The 20,503-nt window shown below is 42.2% G+C and overlaps 1 protein-coding gene across 7 annotated transcripts in view; it reads left to right on the top strand.

Annotated features, from left to right (window-relative positions):
* The window catches only part of PLEKHA1 (pleckstrin homology domain containing A1), an 84,786-nt gene that overhangs the window by 33,983 nt on the left and 30,300 nt on the right, over positions 1-20,503 (top strand). The gene's annotated exons all lie outside the window — the stretch shown is intronic.

Raw genomic sequence — 20,503 nt, 5'->3', positions numbered from 1 at the left:
ATCATCTGTAAAGAGACATTGTCAAATAGAAATCTAGTCAATCTCAAATTTTACATCGCCCTCAAGGATCATTGCTGATTTTTATAGATTTTTTTTGTCTTTTAAAAATTGTTCTCTTCCCCCTATTGCTAAGCCCCATACAAAAGGAAGAAACTGACTCTACAAGGGAAAGAGGGAAACAGACTGAAGATATTTTATTTTTACTTAGAAAATTTGACAAAAATAGATTTTATCTAATTTTTCAATAGTAACAATAGTTTACAAAATTACTGAAGTGTACTTTTTAGTTAATGTGTTTTTTAAAGTATTTGGTCTTTCTTTTTTTCTCCTTTTGTGGAAGAGGTTGATACGACCATATTGTAGTTTAACCAGTGCAGTTGTTTTCTGGTCCCTTCTGAGTTTAATTTAGCAATATTTGAAGAGAATAAAGTTTGTTACGTTATAGGGGGCTTTGATATTCAGTTGCATCTAATGCAAACTGCTTGTATGTCATGGCATTCCACAGATCCTGACAGTGAAGGGTTAATTTAACAAATAAGCTGTTCTTATAGAGGTTTTTGTTTTGCACCAGACCAGCTTGTTACCACATGACCAAAAACGCCCACAGGTTACATCTGATCTCTTCATGAAGCAGAAGTTACTTTAGCCTATTTTCCTTCGTGCTGTTTCAGAGAGAAAACTTCATAAGTGTGCTTCCAAATAAACACACAAGGACTCAGACTGAGCACAGTACATGTATTTGTACTCCAGCTCCCAGTTTTCAGTAACCTGCTCCTCTTTAGGGTGCCTAGGGAAGTGGCATTTCTAATTGTTGACATGGTTGCTATTTGATTTAGCTCATTTTTTTTTGGTGGAATTACAAATATATTAGTAAAAATATTTTGTTTCTACTTTAGGTTTGTTACTGTTGCTTTCCAGTTAGAAAATAAACTGTATCAAAGCAATGTATTAGATAGTACTTGATCCTTATTTTTAAAAAATACCTAAATAGAAACTCTTTGAGGATATCACACACAGAAGTTCTCTACAGTGTTAGCATTTTAAAAATGGAGTAAAATATGTTCACTTAAAACTTAGTAGGATTTTTTATGTTAAAAGCTGCATAGCTTTCACTAATTGTTGAGTACTTTATTGCAGTTCAAAATCAAGGAATTCAGTTTGTCAGAGGTGATTATAACGTGTCAAATTTGCATTTCAAAAGGGCTGAATATATGAGTAGGCTTCATTTGCCTAAAACAAGTCCGATTGTTTAAATACTGGCCAATTGTTTTGTGCTAGTTTGTTTTAAAGTTATTTGATAAGAGTTATCTGAGAATTCTACCTAACTTAAGGAGAAGATCCCAAGTATAATATGGAGTCATAACAGTTGACTAGTTTTTCATAAGTATGTAGGTAGTGGCATTACTTATTGGAACTGCTAACATTCTAGGCAGTGTTGAATTTTACTGCATTTTATTTACTAATTTTTTCAAAATGTAACCTGTGAACATATATCTGGTAGTTCTGTGTATTCTGTAGTTACTATTACAGATTAGAGTATTCTTTTGGCACAGGGAGTCAGGATTCCTGAAATTAAATTTTATTGGGTTTAGACTGTTTTAGTTCTAGGTATCAAGTACTAGTACCACTTCCCAAATTTGGGGTTAAACTTTGCCAACTAGGTAGACTTCATTGAGTTTGAAATACTCTGTAACATAAGGATCTTATTGTCCTAATTTATGGAGTGTCTCCATTATTGACAGGAGTCCTACATCTCCTCATTGGGCTCAGAGCCTGAGGGACAGATATTGCCTTCACACTCTTTAGATCACTGAACTGGCCACGGAGCATGGACTCAGGTTCTAAGCCCTCATATGATGTCCTCCTGTTTGAACAACCCAGATGCAAAATACCTTCCATGGCCTTGCTGGTTGTGGCCTGTCCCAAGGGAACTTAGGGTCCCATCAGTCTCTCTCATCCTCTTGTACAAGAACTTATTGAGTAGGCTTATCAGCTTGTACACCTCACCACAGGGTTGGACCCTATTAAGGAAGAAGGAATCATGGAGGAACCCCTAAATGTACTTCCACGTATTTCCTCCTCTCTGGAGGACACTCTTATACTTGAGTCCACTTCTTCGCCACCAGAGGAATTCAAGGTCTTTCAGTACCTGAAAAGAGAAGTTGGCCATTATAACAAAGCAGCCTTTGGCGGGACACTACTGAGAATATCAGTTCAGGACAAACTGCTTAGAGCAGGGCAGTCACAGCCCAAGGCTGGGGGTCCTTCACTACTAAGGCACACCAAACCAGCTAAACAGAGAGGACTTCAGTCTTACCCCACTGGCTAACCAGAAGTCATGCAAGCAATTCCCTCAGACGCTTCAGTTTCCCAGTATCACACAGGCACCACTCCTTCTGGGGATGAATGGTTATGAAAACCAATACCCCAGTAAAAGAAAAAAGATTCTCCCGATCCCAAAGGTCCAAGCCCCAGACCCAGGTCAATATAAAAGTCAGATTTTGCCCACAAATCACGTTGTTGCCAATCCTTTAGAATCTAAAATCTAAAGGTTTATTCATAGAAAGAAAGAAATATAGATGAGAGTTAAAATTGGTTAAATGGAATCAAATACATACAACAGTTGCAAAGTTCTTAGTTCAGGCTTGTTTCAGGCTTGATAGGCTTACTGCTGATTTAAACCAATCAAGTCTTTGGACTACAAACATCCCAGAATGCATGGGTCATTCAGTCCTTTTGTTCAGAGCTTCAGTTTCAAGCACATTTCCTCCAGTGGTCAGAAGCAGGATTGAAGACAAAATGGAGGGGTTTCCAGGGCCCTTTATATCCTTTGCCATGTGGAAGGACCCCTTTGTTCTTACTGTGGAAAATCACAGCAGCAAGATGGGGTTTGGAGTCACATGGGCAAATCACATGTCCATGCCTGACTCAGTTTGCAGGTAGAGCAGCCATTGCTCACATGTTACCTTGAACGTTCCCAGGAAGGCTCCTCAGATGTGGATTGGAGTCTCCGAAAGTCCGTTGTCACTTAAGTGTTTCTTGATAGGACTATTCTGAGTAAGTGCCCATTCTCCAGAAGCTGACCAAATGCTTCACTGATGCTACTTAGAATCAAACACATTGAGATACCAGTACATAGCCAATATTCATAACTTCAAATACAAAAATAATAGACACATACAGACAGCATAATCATAACCAGCCTTTTCAGACACCTCACTTGACCTCATTTGTACAAGATTTGGTGCAACTATAGGACCTTGGTTGCAACAGTGATCTATACGATTACAGTTCATGTCAATACGTCACAGCCACTTTGCTGTGAGTGCCGATGGAAGTCTTTCAAGAGCATCTATATACCCTCCTTGATGTTTTACAGACCCCCCAGCTCTGGGAAGAGTTGCCCTTCCAATGAACAAGTCCTTGCTGGAGCCCACAAAAACCCACTAGCAGACCCTGACTTCAATACTACCAAGTGCCAAAAGAATGGACAGATGATATAAAGTCCCCCAGAAGGACACTGATTATTTTTAAATTAAAACCAGTACTGGCTCTGGTGGATATGACAGCTCATGAGTGTGCTCCCACCAGTCACATACTAAAACCACTCCTAAAGATGATGAGAGGCTTACTCTACAGAAGTGCTTCGAATAAGGATTCCCAATTATCAGGCTCTGTTGGAGAATTATAACTTCATTTATTTTTCTGCGATCATTGAGTTTGCGGAAAAATTGCTAGAGGGGTATAGGGAGCAGTTTATGGCTCTAGTTTCTGAAGGTCATCTTATGGAAAGAACTTCACGCAAGGCAGCAGACGGTTTCTCGGTCCATGTCCACCTCCATTGCCGTGAGATGTTTCTCTCGGCACCAGGCCTCCTGAATACCAAATAAGCTGCCCAAGGATCTTCACAAAATGTATGGTGGTAGTAGTAGTGGCCTACCTGCACCTCTTTGGGGTCTGAATTTTCCTTATCTGGATGATTGGCAAGTATGCGGAGCCTCAAGAGTCCATGTGCAGTACAACCTTCTCATTGAGACAGCTGTTCAAACATCTTGGCCTGAAACTGAATTTGGGCAAATCAAAGTTGCCAATGACACAGCATACTCCATTCGTTGGGGCAGAGCTTGATGCTACAACTGTGATGACCAATTTTCAACCTGCTCTGTCTCTGGTTGAAACCCTCAAGTCCAACCCACTCACATCAGAACATTCCTGCCTATAGTTTTTTCAGCATATGGCATCATGAACTTAAGTGACTGCATGCAGACTTCACCTCATCATCATGCAGATTTACGTACCCCACAAGTGCTTCAGTCCCTGGAGTGGTGGTTGAGACCATAGAACATTTGCAAGGGTATTCCTTTCTACCCTTTGAGCCAGCCATGACTTCAGTGAGTGGTTAGGGCACTCATCTTGACATGCTGAGTGCACAAGCCTGTGGTCATCTCAAGAAGTCTCTCTCCTCATAAACGTGCTGGCACTATGAGCCAGTGTTCAAGACCTTTATGCCCATCATCAAGAATTGGGTAGTGCAAGTGGTTATACATAACTCCAGTGCCATGTGTCCTCTCAACAGACCCGAGGTGCCAGATCAGCTCAGTTGTGTCAGGAGGCAATCTGTTTATGGAACTTATGCATCAGAAATGGAGTGACACTGAAAGCTTTCTATATTCTGGAAGTGAAAAACGCCGTTGTGAAGTGAAAAACACAGGATTTTTGTTGACCATCATGAGTGGTCTGTCAGAGGGGACATCCTTCTCCAGATCATCCAGCAGTGGGGAATATCTGATGATAGATTTATTGAACAACAAGTGCAGGTTTTGCTTCAGGGCTGGCCTTGCTCCTGGTTCCATGACAGATGCTTTTCTTTTGCTGTGTCTGGTCAGCTGCTAATATGTATTCTATTCAGATCCTCTAATCCCCAGGGCAGTCAGAAAACTGGAGAGAGAAGGCAATGTTGATCCTAGTAGCACTGGCTTGGCTGAGACAGTGCTGGTTCACAGACCTGCGTTAACTTTCTGTCAGGCTACCTATGAATTTCTTCTGCTAAAGGGCTTTCTGTCTGAGAATCAAGATCAGTCTCTGCCCCCCAACCTTCAATCTCTCCACCTCATTGCATGGATTATCTCTGGCTAAATGCTAGTGGGAAAACTGTGTCCAAAGATGTCCAAGCTTTCTGCTCTTTATCAGAACAGGATTCTAGAACTACCTGTGTAGCAAAGTAGAAGAGAGTTTCTGTCACCACATTGCATGGACATTACACCTCCACTGGATTACTTGATACAACTGAAGTAGTCAGGCCTTTCAGTCAGTTCCATGAAGGTTCATCTGGCTTGCATTTCTGCAGCTTACATGCCAATAAAGGTGTTCTCGGAGTTCTCTCCCCCTCTGGCTTCCAGATTTTTGAAAGGTCTAATTAATGGCTACCCTAAGGATAACGTGCCTCTCGGACCGCATCCAAAGTTCATGCCAAAGATCTTTACCTGAATTGAATCAATCTGTTCTGTTTCTAGTATTTTTTTTTCCTAAACCTCAGGTGACACTGAGCCAGTGAGGGTTAAGCAGCCAGCAGGCTAAATGACCCAAAATCAACCTTTAAGGACATACTAGAAAAGTACTGAAATGGTAAACAAGGCCATTTCTTGTAGATAGTTAGCAAAGCCATGCTAAAAGAGTAGCATTCTTTAAATGTAAGACTGTATTGTCAGAGAATCAGAAGTAAATACTAATGGTATTTGTCTGTTTACCTATATCTTGTTAGAAGCTTAACAGTGTGATCTAATTAACTAGTAGAAGTTTAACTTTGGTTCCTGCCTTTAATGTTTTCATTACTATATCATATTCAGAGTTAAAGGAATATTCACATTTAGATGAAACTTGTGGTGTAATATCATTCTTTATTTCTCTTTGAAGTTTGTAGTAAACTACCTATGAACGGTTACCTTTTGAATAGTTAGTTGCCTTATGCTAATGAAGGCAACTAGTTACCAGTGTGTGCCTAAGAAGTTGTTTTACTTCAAAACAACAATGTATATTACCTATTCTTCATCCAAGAAATGCCTACTGTGATCACTGGCTGCCAAAAGGTTTATGAGCTGAGCTTCAGCTATAAAAACTTTGGGACCTGATCCTTACTATCTCAGATCTGCTTACATTTTGTCAGGGGAAGTTCAAGTCACAAGACTGAGGTCTCCAGGTCTGTTCTGTTGTTATCCCTGCAAATTCTCATGGAAGAATCTGAACAAACTGTACACATGGACTGCCCATATATAATCTATTGAACTGTTTCTGGAAGGACTAATACAAACCAGCAGCCTCACCATCTCTGCTATGAAACTGACCTAAGAATTTTATTCGTATCTGTATGTATAATCTTTTAAATTTAGTAACTTTCTTAATTTTTTAAAAAAATCTTAGATTAGTTAATAAGAATTGGCTATAGCTGTGTATTTGAGTTAGATCTGAAATATTTATTGACCTGGTGGGTAGTGTTGTGTCCTCTCTCTTGGGATTGGTAGAACTTTATATAAGGTTTTAAGTAACCCTCAGTTTATGGACTTGACTGTCTGGATGGGAGCCAAAGACTGGATTGCTTAAAGGGAAATGTATTTTAGCTTCTGAGTAACCAGTAAGATAGTACAGAAACTGTTTTGTTACTGGCTTGGTGAATCTAATTAGAATAATAGATCACCAGTTTTGGGAATTGTCTGCCCTATTATTTGCGGTTTTTCCTGATTGAGCATTCTCAATGTAGCCCCTCCAGCGACACTTCGCTCCGATCACACTTCATTCTTTCAAAGTAGAGGAAACGCTTTATACTTTAAATATTTACCATTCTACCTCAACACCATTAAGGTGTTCAGAACCTCTCTAGTAAGCCTTATGTAGCCTATGCCAAGAGGGTCAAAGGTCAGCCAGTGTTAACACAGTATATATCACCCTGGATCTCTGACTGTCTCAAGCTTTGCTGTTATCTTCTGCACTAGAGTAACAGCTGATTCCACCACGGCCAACTCCACTTCATCAGCCTTTCTGACTAACGTTCCCATAATGTACATAGGTGTAGTGGTGACATGGTTGGCTGTACATTCCTTTTCCTGACATTATGCCTTCACTTAAGCCTCTGGTGATGATGCAAGCTGCGGCAAGTCCATGTTGCATTTGCTGTTCAGATTATCAGAAGTCCCACCACCTGTAAGAGAAGTGCAACAGTCACCTGAGGTGGAATGTATATGTGCACTATCACTTGAAGAAAAAAATGGTTAGTTACCTACAGTAACTGTTCTTCGAGATGTGTTGTGCACGTATGCATTCCAAGACCTTCCTTGCTACTTTGGTTAATACTGGCATAAGCTGTGAGAAGGAATGGAGAGGGAGGCAGTAGATAGGCCCCTTTTATACTCTTGGCTGGGCATGAGGAGAGCAGGGATGTGTGTGCCCCCTAGTGGTACTTCTGGCAAAAGTCTGACTCAAGTGCATTGCTGGCCAGGCATCAAAAGAGGAATGTATATGTGCACACCACGTACTGGTTTTATCAGATAAGTATATTGGTTTATGGCTGGTATATTTGTGTGTAAATGTACTGTGGAAAAGACTAGTATGACACTTCATTGTGGCACTTTAAAAATTACTTTGCAAATATTTGATTTTTTTTCCAGTGTATGTACTCAATAAAAATATTCTGGGGATGGCATTCTTTATACAAAAAAATATACATTTTTAAAAGCCCAAATTTCAATAATTGTAAGTGATCCAAGTCTTGTAGTGCTGATATCTGCTAGCTTTATTAGTTACATTGTGTGTATGATTTGTATAATTGCTACTAGGTCTAATTTTCTTGTGTATACTGTAGATAAGCTGATTTTGAAAATTGAGAAAATACCTTTTTTTTTTTTTTTTCCAAATGTATAATTCCTCTACTTTTGTTAGTCTGCAAATGAGTAGAATGTTTACCAAATTGGTAAACCATGTTATCACTCACTCACTTCTGGATTGGTTAGTGTTTAAAACTAGATATTTCCTTTAAAAATACTCTTCTTTGAAAGACTCCCTAGGGGAAATCAAGCTTCAGAACCACAGGGTATGGCAGAAGTTTAAGTCACTTTTACAAGATATTTTGAGGATCGAAGAGCAAGCCTGCTCAGAAAATACACCTCCACATGCCTTCGCAACCTTGGGCACCCAATGATCAGGGGTACTGCATCTGTAAAAAATCATTTTGCTACATGGTTCAGGATGGCCCACCTGGGTAATATGTTGCATACAGTAAGAGTGTAAAAGAAATAAAGGCAGAATGTCTGTCTGTTTCCCATCTGTCCAGGTAATTGGCTCTGTTTTTGTGCTCCTGGTATTAGTCTACTTCAAGGCCCTTTACGGCTAATCCCCATGCTACCTATTTTTTGATTCACTATTGTGAGATTGACACTGCCAGCCTCTTTCACCCACCAGTTAAATTTTCAAACAAGCACTTTTGTGCCTTGTCCCATGTTACATCTCATGGTTGGGAAGAGCTCCCTGTAAACCTCCTCAAAGCCATTTAATTGTTCTCGTTCAGTTCCCTCCTTTAAAACTGTCCTTTGTCATGGTGCCTACTAAAATCTTGGCAGTGGTTAGACGGCTAGTTTGCTGAGAGAACGGTCATGCTGACCAATACTGTCTCATGGTTTCCTTGTACTCCTCTGTTGGTCAGTCTGAATCCATCTGTTGTCTCTATACTTAAATTGTAAGCTCTTTGGGGCAGGGATCATATTTTTGTTTTGTGTTTGTACAGCTCCATGAAGCACAATGAAGTCCTAATCCATGACTAGGTTCCTAAGTGCTGCAATAATACTTGGAGAATGTGGGAAGAAAGACTTGATTGAGATAAGTCCTGCTGGATCAAACTTCTCTACATGTTTAGCTAATGGCAGACCTTTCTGAATTCACAAAAATACCTTGAATTTGAGAAAACCCCTGATACCTAGGATCTCATGTTCCTCTTAGTTCCAGAGGGTCACTTTCATTGAAAATAGATTTCAGAGGCAGCTGAGAGGGCATGGCAACTTTTTCTTATTGATCAAGTTGGTATGATTGGAAGACTTCTTACCAATAATTTCCTGTCTGCTAGCAGTGGCTACCACAATTCTGAACGTCTGGGCTCATGGAGGTGGATCAGCATTTTGGCACTGCGTGCTATGGCTATGCCTTCTCTTTTCCCACTTGCCACCAGATGAGTTATGCTAAATCTATAAATTTACATCACATTATTAAAGAATACTCTGAATGTAATGAAATAACTCTGTATGTTAGACCAAGAAAGACTGTCATGGTAATGATTTCATTTAATGTCTGGCTTTTGGCTCACGAGCCACTGAGGTTGGGTAGAAGTGTGGGAGCTGCTAGTAGAAAGGAAATTATTAAGAAATTTTCTGTTCTGCAGCCATAGGTCTCACACAATTCTGGGATGTTTGGGAAGTAGTGAGCAGTGAATGGATGTAGGGAGGATTAAGAAAAAAGTTTTTGGTAGGAAAGAAAGTACCACCTCCTTTTCATAAGCTCGCTCAAAAGTCTGCATTATTTCTGGGTTACTGCCTACAGGAGGTTGGTCTCTGCAGAAAGCCGACAAGTCACCTTAAACTGCTTAATGAAGGTGCTAGCTATAGACCAAGTTGCCACTTGGCAAACTTCCTACGAGGGCGTACTTGCTTATTCAGCCCTTGTGATTGCTAGGGATCTTCTCGAGTGCACCTTGAAACAGGAGTCTCTGATGCTTTGTAAAATTCCTCAGTGCACAGTCTAATCCACTTCTCAATGGAGGGCTTGGAGGTTGGGTCCCTGGCGTTTTTGGTGGAAGGACACAGAGCATGATCTCATGGACTCTGTACACTTGAGAGACTGTCAACACTCTTCTGACATCTAAGGTGTGCCATGTCTTTTCAGTTGGATGTAGTGGTTTTGGATAGAACAAAGGAAGAACCTTTTTGAAAGCATGGAAGGAGAAATTAACTTTAGGGATAAAGGATTCTGTCATCCTGAGCACTACCTTGTCCTTGTGGAATGCGCAATAAGGCTCCTGTATAGATAAGGCTGCCAGCTCTGACACTTGTCTGGTGGACGTGACAGCTTTTAAGAAACAAGTCTTAATGAGTAAAATGCCAACATGGAAGTCAAAGGCTCAAAGGGATGGTTGTTGAGGCCCCCAAAGCTTGCTGTAGGCCCCATTTTGGAAAAAGCGACCTGGCCCCTGGTCTGGCTAACCCGATTGCTCAGCGGAATCTGAGTACATGAGGGTTGTCTTCCAGGGAGCCCAAGGATCCTGCGAAAGAGTATGCTACTAAGAGCAGATACCTGACATGCAATGGTACTGGAGTGCCCTCTGTCTATGCCACCTTCTTGGAGAAAATCCAAAATGTCTGGGCTTCCTGGATTTCTGGGATTTGCATTGTGCTCTTGGCAGATATTGACTTTGGATCTGATAGAGAAGTACGCTTTCAGTACTGATACTGTCCTAGAGGTGTACTAGAGAAAAGCAATGTCTTAATGACTCTGGAGGACAGACCCAGATCTTCTAGCACTTCGCTTTCAATAGCCAGGCTGTTAGCTGATTCTGTTCCGGGTCTGGATGAAGAAGACGACCTTCTGAGAAACTGTCCGGTTTCCACAGAGGCTTGAGTAGAGGCTCCAATTTCAGGTCTATATGGTCTGAAAACCAATACTTGTGTTTTCTGGACCGCCTTCAACAGTAGTGGAAAGGGTGGCAATGTGTAGGTCCTGTGTCCAGCTGTGTGATAAGGCATCTGTCCCCATGAATCCGGGATGGTCTCCCTGGTGAAGTATTTCAGCTTCTCTGTGTCCATATGATTCACTAACAGGTTGGTTGAAGGGAGGCTGAATGTCTGAAAGATGAGATTGAAAACCTTCTGATTCAGGCACCACTTAGAGTTGTTGATCCTGCACCTGCTGAGCCTGTCTACCTTTCAGTTGAGATTCCCTTTTATGTGGATAACTGTGAAGGAAAGGAGAAACTGATCCACCCACCTTATTTTCTTCCACGTGTAGTGCCGAGCTTCTTGTTTTCCATTGGTTATTTAAATATATAGCTGTAGTTGTATTGTCTGACTGAACCAGAACATGATTCCCTTTTAGGGCAGACTGGAACCCATTGCAGAGCCAGCTTGACCACTCATCTCTAAGGTACTTATGCTGTGAGCTCTTTTCTCCAGCTTCTAGGAGTCTTGAGCTGTTTGGGTCTCTAAGTGTGTTCCCCAGCAATGCAGGCTGGCATTAATTGTGGAACTTGAGGATCTGGAAGACAGGTGGCATGCTTTTGTGAACACTGTTGTAGGCTGACCACCAGTGTAGGGAGTTGATCATTTGTGTCAGAACCTATACTTGATCTTTCATGTGTTTCGGGGAGTGGTCTTACGCTTTTTGGGTGAAGGCTTGAAAGGTGGCTGATGTGTATAGGGATCACCTCATGGGTAGTCATACAACACCAGGAGGCCCAGCAGTTGAAGACACAGTGCTATGGGAGGCCTTCTGTGCTCCAGAGCAAGATGATAAAATCCTGAATTTTCATGAATGTTTCTAATGAATAGATTTTTTTGCTACCAAGGTGTCTATTTCTACCCCTTGGTGAGTGTTTTTTCTGGTCGACTGAATCAAGGAACTTTCCTTGACACTGATGATGAAGCCACACACCTCTAAGAGATTCAGTGTCCGAGACGTAGCTCTATGTGCTGATGACGGTGATGGAGTGCTGATCAGCATTTCGTCCAGGAAGGGGTACAGGTGGGTTCCCTGTGATCTCAGTCTGGCTATAATCACTACCAGCATCTTTGTAAAAACCCTGGGGGTTGAGGACAGGAGTGTTTGGTACTGATGTTTCTGGCCATAGACAAAGTTCAGAAGTTTGCAGTGACATGGCCTGATAGGGTGTGTGGGTATGCATCTGCTAGATCCACTGAAGTTAGGAAATGCTTCGTCCAATCCACCCTTGGACAGAGAGAACGCTATAGAGGCCAGAGTCTTCATCTGAAACTTTTCCCTCTTCCACTTGTTGAGCCTTCTGAGGTCAAGCATGGCTCTGATACCAGCCCCTCCCCAGTGCACATCTGAACAGTGAAGAAGATGGAGTAGAACCCACAGAGCCTTTTTTCTTCTGAGGGAATTATTTTTATCACTCCCATATCCAGAGTATGAGATTTTGTTCTGGATCAAATTTCATTTTATGGGGTCTGTCATAAATATAAAGGGAAGGGTAACCACCTTTCTGTATACAGTGCTATAAAATCCTTCCTGGCCAGAGGCAAAACCCTTTCACCTGTAAAGGGTTAAGAAGCCAAGATAACCTCGCTGGCACCTGACTCAAAATGACCAGTGAGGCGACAAGATACTTTCAAAGCTGGGCGGGGGGAGGGGAACAAAGGGTTTGTCTGTGTGTGTGATGCTTTTGCCGGGAAGGGATCAGGAATGCAGCCTTACAACTCCTGTTAGATTAGTAAGTAATCTAGCTAGAAATGCGTTAATTTCCTTTTGTTTAATGGCTGGTAAAATAAGTGGTGCTGGATGGAATGTATATTCCTGTTTTTGTCTCTTTCTGTAACTTAAGGTTTTGCCTAGAGGGATTCTCTATGTTTTGAATCTGATTACCCTGTAAGGTATTTACCATCCTGATTTAACAGAGGTGATTCTTTTACCTTTTCTTTAATTAAAATTCTTCTTTTAAGAACCTGATTGTTCTTAAGATCCAAGGGTTTGGGTCTGTGTTCACCTGTGCAAATTGGTGAGGATTATTATCAAGCCTTCCCCCAGGAAAGGGGGTGTAGGGCTTGCGGTGATATTTTGGGGGAGGGTGTCTCCAAGTGGGCTCTTTCCCTGTTCTTTGTTTAACATGCTTGGTGGTGGCAGCATACGGTTCAAGGACAAGACAAAGTTTGTACCTTGGGGAAGTTTTTAACCTAAGCTGGTAAGAATAAGCTTAGGGCGTCTTTCATGCAGATCCCCACATCTGTACCCTAGAGTTCAGAGTGGGGAAGGAACCTTGATAGGGTCTTTAGAAATGGGTGACAGGATGAAGACTGGATGAGGTGAGGGAGGGACTGGAGCCTGAGGGAGTATCCCTGGCTTGCTATCTCCCAGACCTACTTGTCTATAGTCAGTGTGAACAATTCTTCTAGAAAATGGGAAATTCTGCTCCTTCGTTCTCACCCAGGACTGAAGCTATGCAGTCTGTCACAGGAGTGGATTGAGGGGCAGGGCTGAAGTCCCTGTGGACTTCTGCTCTTTACCCTCCTTCCCCCTTCCCCCCACCTCCCGACCTCAATTCCCCTGTTTTCCTTTGGAGAGTCTGTTCCTTCTCTGATACCTCTGTGAATACATAGCCAGGAGGAGCATTTCTGTCTTGAGGGCTTGTCGTCTCTAGTGCATGGGTTTTGCAACGTTGTCAGCCACCACCTTTCCAGCTCTTCTCCGAAAAGGAGGGAGCAATTAAAGTTGGCCAAGCATAGGACCTGCTTGGAGTGGATATCCACCTTCCAGGATTGGAACCGTAGGTGGTGCTTGGCTGTTGAGCTGGAATCCTTGGCTTAAGCTGAGAACTTCATTGCATCCTTTGAGGTGTCAACTACAAATCCTGTGCTAGGGAGACTTTCTTTAAAATTGAACCAAGGTTAAGGTGATCTCTGTCCTTGAGGACTCTGAGATCTAGCCAGGAGAGAGATGCCATTGCAAAGCAGATAGCTACCTGGGATGCTTTGAGAGTGGCAGAGGAGGCCTCAAAATTCCTTTTTGAGAGTGGCCTCCCTCTTTCTATCTATGAAGTTCTTGGGGTAGAACATGCCTTTTGAGGGAATTACCATATCCCTTGCAAGAGATGCTACAGCAGCTTCAACCTGCGGCATTTCAGCAATAGAGTCCTTCAATTTTGATTGATGTAGAGCCTGAGGGTTGCTCTTGTTAGTGTGCTTGCCCTTTTCAGGCTTATTTCTTTAATCCTCAGTCACCTCCTCAAAGGAGGGGTGAAAAGGTATTGCAGTTTTGAGAGGATTTTAAGGGGAGAATTTACTCTGAGGCTTTCTCTTGGGATCCTGTTCAGGTTGAATTTGAATTGTGAAGACAACCTTACTGCACATAGTCTGGAATTGCTCATGAAGGGAAGACCTCTGATATATTCTTTGAACTCAATTGCTTGCCTTCCTCAGTGGGAGGGAGAAGAAGAGGAAGAAGTCAGAACTTGTACCTCCTGGATTTTCTGTGGTTCTTCTCTTCCCCTCCCCTCCCTTTTTTTACTTTAGTTTTTTTTTAAGCTGTTTTTGGATGTGTTGGGTAGAAGTTCTGCTTTTGCTTTTGAGGCATTTTAAAACTTGCCTTCCTTAGGGTCTGAAGCCCTCTCAAGATCTGTGTCTGAATACTCCCCCTCTGGGAGCCATTCCCTCCCAAGAGGGTGGAGGGGACTCACCAGAGCCCCCTGGGGTAAATTGGGAGGGAAGGGTAGAAGCCCAGTTCTTTAAGACTTGTGGTGAGGAGTAGGGTGAACAGACTTGTGACCCTACAAACTTTCCTCTTTGTTCTTCATGAGTCACCTGAGACTTACCCCTGAATTGACTGCCTGGGGTGGTTCTTGTTTTTCAACCCTCTCCCTGCTCTGCAAACAGAGCATCACTTGGCTTTCACATGGTGCTTTCTTGACTTCTCTGCCATACCTGAATAGGGGCACAGGAGCAGACAGGGAGATGCTGCAGCAGAGGGTCAGGCTGGGTTAAACCACCAAACTGTTAACTGACCCAGGGAGGATCAGTAAGCTGAAAAGATGAAACTGCTCACTACTGCCCAAGCTGAGAAAAAAAAAAATATATATATATAATGGATGAGGGTGGGCGCAATTGAACAGCCTGCTGCTGCAGAGGCAGGAAATCTGTTGACAAATGGGAACAGAGGTCAGAACACATGGTGCCAAAACGCTGATCTGCCTCTGTGAGCTGCAAAATGGAGGGGAACAGCCCAGACATCCAGAATTGTGGGAGAAGCTGGGTTGCAGAATCGATTTTTTTTTTTCTGTTAGATTAAAGCAGTGGTTCTCAAACTGTGGGTCACCACCCTGTTTTAATGGGGTTGCCAGGGCTGGCATTAGACTTGCTGGGGCCTAGGCTGAAGCCAAAAATCTGAGCCCCACCACCCAAGGCTGCGGCCAAACCCTGAGAGCTTCTGCCCTGGGTGGCAGGGCTCAGGTTACAGCCCCTACCCGCCCAGGGCTGAAGCTCTCAAGCTTTGGCTTCACCCCCCACTCCCCCAGGGGGGTGGGGCTCGGGCTTTGGCCCCTCTGCCCAGGGTGGAGGGGCTTGGGCTTCAGTGCCCCTTCCTGGGGTCATGTAGTAATTTTTGTTGTCAGAAAGGGGTTGTGGTGCAATAAAGTTTGAGAAACCCTGGATTAAAGCATGGACTGTAGTCAAGGCCCCTCATGTTTTTGCTGCAGAATTTAGGTCCAACTTGTCACAACATACTTGGATTCTACAATGTTCTAATGTGACATACTGGTAATTCTGCAACAGCTTTTCAGTTTTTTAAAAAATAGATTTTTAATAACTTCAGACAAAATGAATACAATCTATACAGGTTTCAGAGTAACAGCCGTGTTAGTCTGTATTCGCAAAAAGAAAAGGAGTACTTGTGGCACCTTAGAGACTAACCAATTTATTTGAGCATGAGCTTTCGTGAGCTACAGCTCACTTCATCAGATGCATACCGTGGAAACTGCAGCAGACTTTATATATACACAGAGAATATGAAACAATACCTCCTCCCACCCCACTGTCCTGCTGGTAATAGCTTATCTAATAGCCATTTCCAGCACAAATCCAGGTTTTCTCACCCTCCACCCCCCCACACAAATTCACTCTCCTGCTGGTGATAGCCAATCCAAAGTGACAACTCTTTACACAATGTGCATGATAATGAAGTTAGGCCATTTCCTGCACAAATCCAGGTTCTCTCATTCCCTCACCCCCCTCCAAAAACCCACCCCCATACACACACAAACTCACTCTCCTGCTGGTAATAGCTCATCCAAACTGACCACTCTCCAAGTTTAAATCCAAGTTAAACCAGAACATCGGGGGGGGGAGGTAGGAAAAAACAAGAGGAAATAGCCACTCCCAGTCTCTATTTAAGCCTAAATTAATAGTATCCAATTTGCAAATGAATTCCAATTCAGCAGTTTCTCGCTGGAGTCTGGATTTGAAGTTTTTTTGTTTTAAGATAGCGACCTTCATGTCTGTGATTGCGTGACCAGAGAGATTGAAGTGTTCTCCGACTGGTTTATGAATGTTATAATTCTTGACATCTGATTTGTGTCCATTTATTCTTTTACGTAGAGACTGTCCAGTTTGACCAATGTACATGGCAGAGGGGCATTGCTGGCACATGATGGCATAAATCACATTGGTGGATGTGCAGGTGAACGAGCCTCTGATAGTGTGGCTGATGTTATTAGGCCCTGTGATGGTGTCCCCTGAATAGATATGTGGGCACAATTGCCAATTGCCAGTTGTGCCCACATATCTATTCAGGGGACACCATCACAGGGCCTAATAACATCAGCCACACTATCAGAGGCTCGTTCACCTGCACATCCACCAATGTGATTTATGCCATCATGTGCCAGCAATGCCCCTCTGCCATGTACATTGGTCAAACTGGACAGTCTCTACGTAAAAGAATAAATGGACACAAATCAGATGTCAAGAATTATAACATTCATAAACCAGTCGGAGAACACTTCAATCTCTCTGGTCACGCAATCACAGACATGAAGGTCGCTATCTTACAACAAAAAAACTTCAAATCCAGACTCCAGCGAGAAACTGCTGAATTGGAATTCATTTGCAAATTGGATACTATTAATTTAGGCTTAAATAGAGACTGGGAGTGGCTATTTCCTCTTGTTTTTTCCTACCCCCCCCCCCCCGATGTTCTGGTTTAACTTGGATTTAAACTTGGAGAGTGGTCAGTTTGGATGAGCTATTACCAGCAGGAGAGTGAGTTTGTGTGTGTATGGGGGTGGGTTTTTGGAGGGGGGTGAGGGAGTGAGAGAACCTGGATTTGTGCAGGAAATGGCCTAACTTCATTATCATGCACATTGTGTAAAGAGTTGTCACTTTGGATGGGCTATCACCAGCAGGAGAGTGAATTTGTGTGGGGGGGTGGAGGGTGAGAAAACCTGGATTTGTGCTGGAAATGGCTTTTAGATAAGCTATTACCAGCAGGACAGTGGGGTGGGAGGAGGTATTGTTTCATATTCTCTGTGTATATATAAAGTCTGCTGCAGTTTCCACGGTATGCATCTGATGAAGTGAGCTGTAGCTCACGAAAGCTCATGCTCAGATAAATTGGTTAGTCTCTCTAAGGTGCCACAAGTACTCCTTTTCTTTTTACAATCTATACAGTAACCCTGTTTTTATTTAAATGTTTATGCTGTCTCTGTTTTCATTTCTGATTCTAACATGCCACAGAGCTATGTTAATCCTAATAGATAACTGCATTATAGAAGCCCTGACAGTGGGAGAAGAGATGGGGAATTTTGGCAGTGGAATGGGAACAACTGGAGCTCTTAATATCTGAAGAAGTGTTGGAGGAATTGGGATAAAGAAGACAGGCCATCTCTCTCTCTGAGCTGTTTAAGGTTATGTGAAAGATCAGGGAAGGCAACATTCTTTTACTTCATGTTTAGTTCATGTTTTGAAAAGCTTTTTCTTCACAAGCATTAGTAGATGACACATTTTTCGAAAATGAAAGTTTAGGTTTTGGAGCATTGTTCAGTGGCAAAGGATTCTGTGGAAAATTCTTCGGCTGCACATTCACAGAATGCATCCTGACCAGTGAAAGTGTGTGCAAAAGAGAGAGGGGAGCGGACATAGCATTTTATAGGAAGACCATGTGACTACAGCACATAAAAACACAATGCTTGTATACACTTTGACTCTCTTTCCTCCACTCTTGAGTTCTGCTCATACGGTTTGAGTAGTGCCCTACTAAATTCACAGCCACAAAAAACGCATCATAGAGAAATCTGGTCTTGTGTACTTTTACCCTGTATTATACCAATTTCCTGGGGGAGACCAGAGTTTCTCAAACTGGGGCTCCTGACCCAAAAGGGAGTTGGTGGGAGTCACGAGATTATTTTACAGGGGATTGTGGTATTGCCATCCTTACTTCTGCACTGCTGCCTTCAGAGCTGGGTGGCTGGAGAGTGTGGGCCCAGCCCTGCAGGCAGCAGCACAGAAGTAAGGGTGGAAATACCATACCATGCGATCCTTACTTCTGTGCTGCCCCTGGCAGCGGACTGCCTTCAGAGTAGGGCTCCTGGCCAGAAGTAGCTGTTCTCTGGCCACCCAGCTCTGAAGGCAGCGCTGCCACCTGCGGCAGCGCAGAAGTAAGGGTAGCAGTACCACAATACCCCCTACAATAACCTTGTGACAGCCCCCTTTTTGCGTCGGGACCCCTACGATTACAACACCATGAAATTTCAGATTTAAATAGCTGAAATAATGAAATTTACTATTTTTAAAATCCTATGACTGTGAAATTGACCAAAATGCACGGTGAATTTGGTAGGTCCCTATTTATGAGCAATAAAGGAGTCTAATATATGGGGACAAGTTTTTGTAGTATCCAGATTTGACTGGGTGCAGTGTGTGGTGGGGTGCTATAGAGGAACTGGTTGCAACTTCTTGATTGTGAGGCCAATTCCAGGACTGCTGTAAACTACTCTGGCCAGATATAGTAGCTCTGGAGGGCTGTTATGCCAGTCATGAAACCTAAACTGCAGTAACTTTGAGGCCCTTATTCTTGACATATGTCCACTTTGTTGGGAGCTGCAGGAGTTGGTGGTATAGGCTACTCTGAGTATTCCCAGCAAAAAGATCCATAGGCATTACAGACCCATGCACCTCCAGAGTGGAACAAAGGAACTGGATCTGACCAACAAATCCAGCCCACAATTTCCCACCATATGTTTAAGGATATTTCCGTAGAAATATTTTTCTTCTATGAAAAATATTTCTATCTTCTCTATGGCAACTCTAAATGAACCACACATTGCCATGGCATCCTAAAATTGCCAACTACAAAATTTAGAACTAGTACCAAAGAGGAGTCAAAAGGAATTTTGTTCCTCATAGGAGAGGTAAGATGACACAGGCCGGATACAGGATTGAAGAAGTGTACATTCTTGTTGTTCAGATGTTGAGCCCCCCAATTACTTGAACAAAGTTGAAATTAACTTCACCTTTATTATTATTCTTGTAAATTACATTGAGAACATCATGAAATTATTTAAAATCTGTTAAAATCTTGAAAATATGAACCTTCACTGAATTAAGTTCATATATGATTTAATGGAATGGAATCCAATTAATCAAGATTTGTAGAAGGCTTGACTGATTTTTAGCAATTAGATTGATACAAAGGTTATACTTTAACCTCTGTCTATAGCATAGTCAGTTAATAAATCCTTCAGACTTCACACTTAATCCTCAGATTATTGAACTTTAATGTGCCTTGGGTTATGCTAACAAACTTCAATCGAAAATGACACAAGCTGCATCGCCTTTCTTCTTTTGTGTGTATCTTACTGTGCTTTAGGAGCACAGCTATCAAAAAAATTAAGCATATTCCTAATTAGTGCTGTTTATCCAGTGAATAATTCAGCTGTACTTTCTGCAAGCAAACTGTCCTAGGTAATAGTTTTCTGTCACAGCTCTTGGAAACTTTAACATCCACTTTTCAGTAGATTATTTCCAGTACCCAAACATCAAAGCCACTCAGAAGTAGTAGTTGTCTTTTCCCATTGCATTTGTGTTTATAAGTAAAAACTATTATAACTGAGACTTTGATTAGACTAGATTTAAGAATTGTAAAGCTCATAAAGCAAAATACTTTCTCTTTTGAAGAACAAGAAAGAAGTTGCTTCCTTATTTATACTCCAGACCAAGATATACAATACTGAAACTATTAGATCAGCCATACATCTGATATTTTTGAATTGCTCTGCCTTTCCTAAATTGGACGTTCTTGACCCTTGTTCTGGGGTTCTGATTTGTTTGAAAGCAGGCTAATCCAAGTCTAAAGATGTTACCTTTTGGAATAGAATGCCTTTGTATTGCTTCCAAGGATAGAAAACTATGCAGTTTTCAGATTTGGCACAAACTCAAGAACAGGCAGAATCAAGCTCCTGAAGAGCTGGCACCTTTTAGCTCACCTTTAGCAGACTGACGTATTCAAAAGCATTCAAATATTTAAAAATATTTTGAAATACTGTGTCTTGATGTGAGACTTTGCAAGAGGGCTTATTGTCAGATGCTGTGGGAGACCATTCAGTGGCAGAGGCACCATTGTGACTGCAGCTCCTACTGAGCTGCAAGGAGCACAGTCAAACAAGGTGAAGAAGAAAAGGAGTAGCTGCTTCTCCTGATTATCTAATAGATGGATGCTTATTTTGCAACCATCGATGACTTGATTTTGTGTGAAG

The sequence above is a fragment of the Eretmochelys imbricata genome, chromosome 7, assembly GCF_965152235.1.
Source record: "Eretmochelys imbricata isolate rEreImb1 chromosome 7, rEreImb1.hap1, whole genome shotgun sequence".
NCBI classification, from domain to species: Eukaryota; Metazoa; Chordata; order Testudines; family Cheloniidae; genus Eretmochelys; species Eretmochelys imbricata.
The sequence above is the reverse complement of the archived record's forward strand: the minus strand, read 5'-3'. Positions and strand labels throughout refer to the sequence as shown.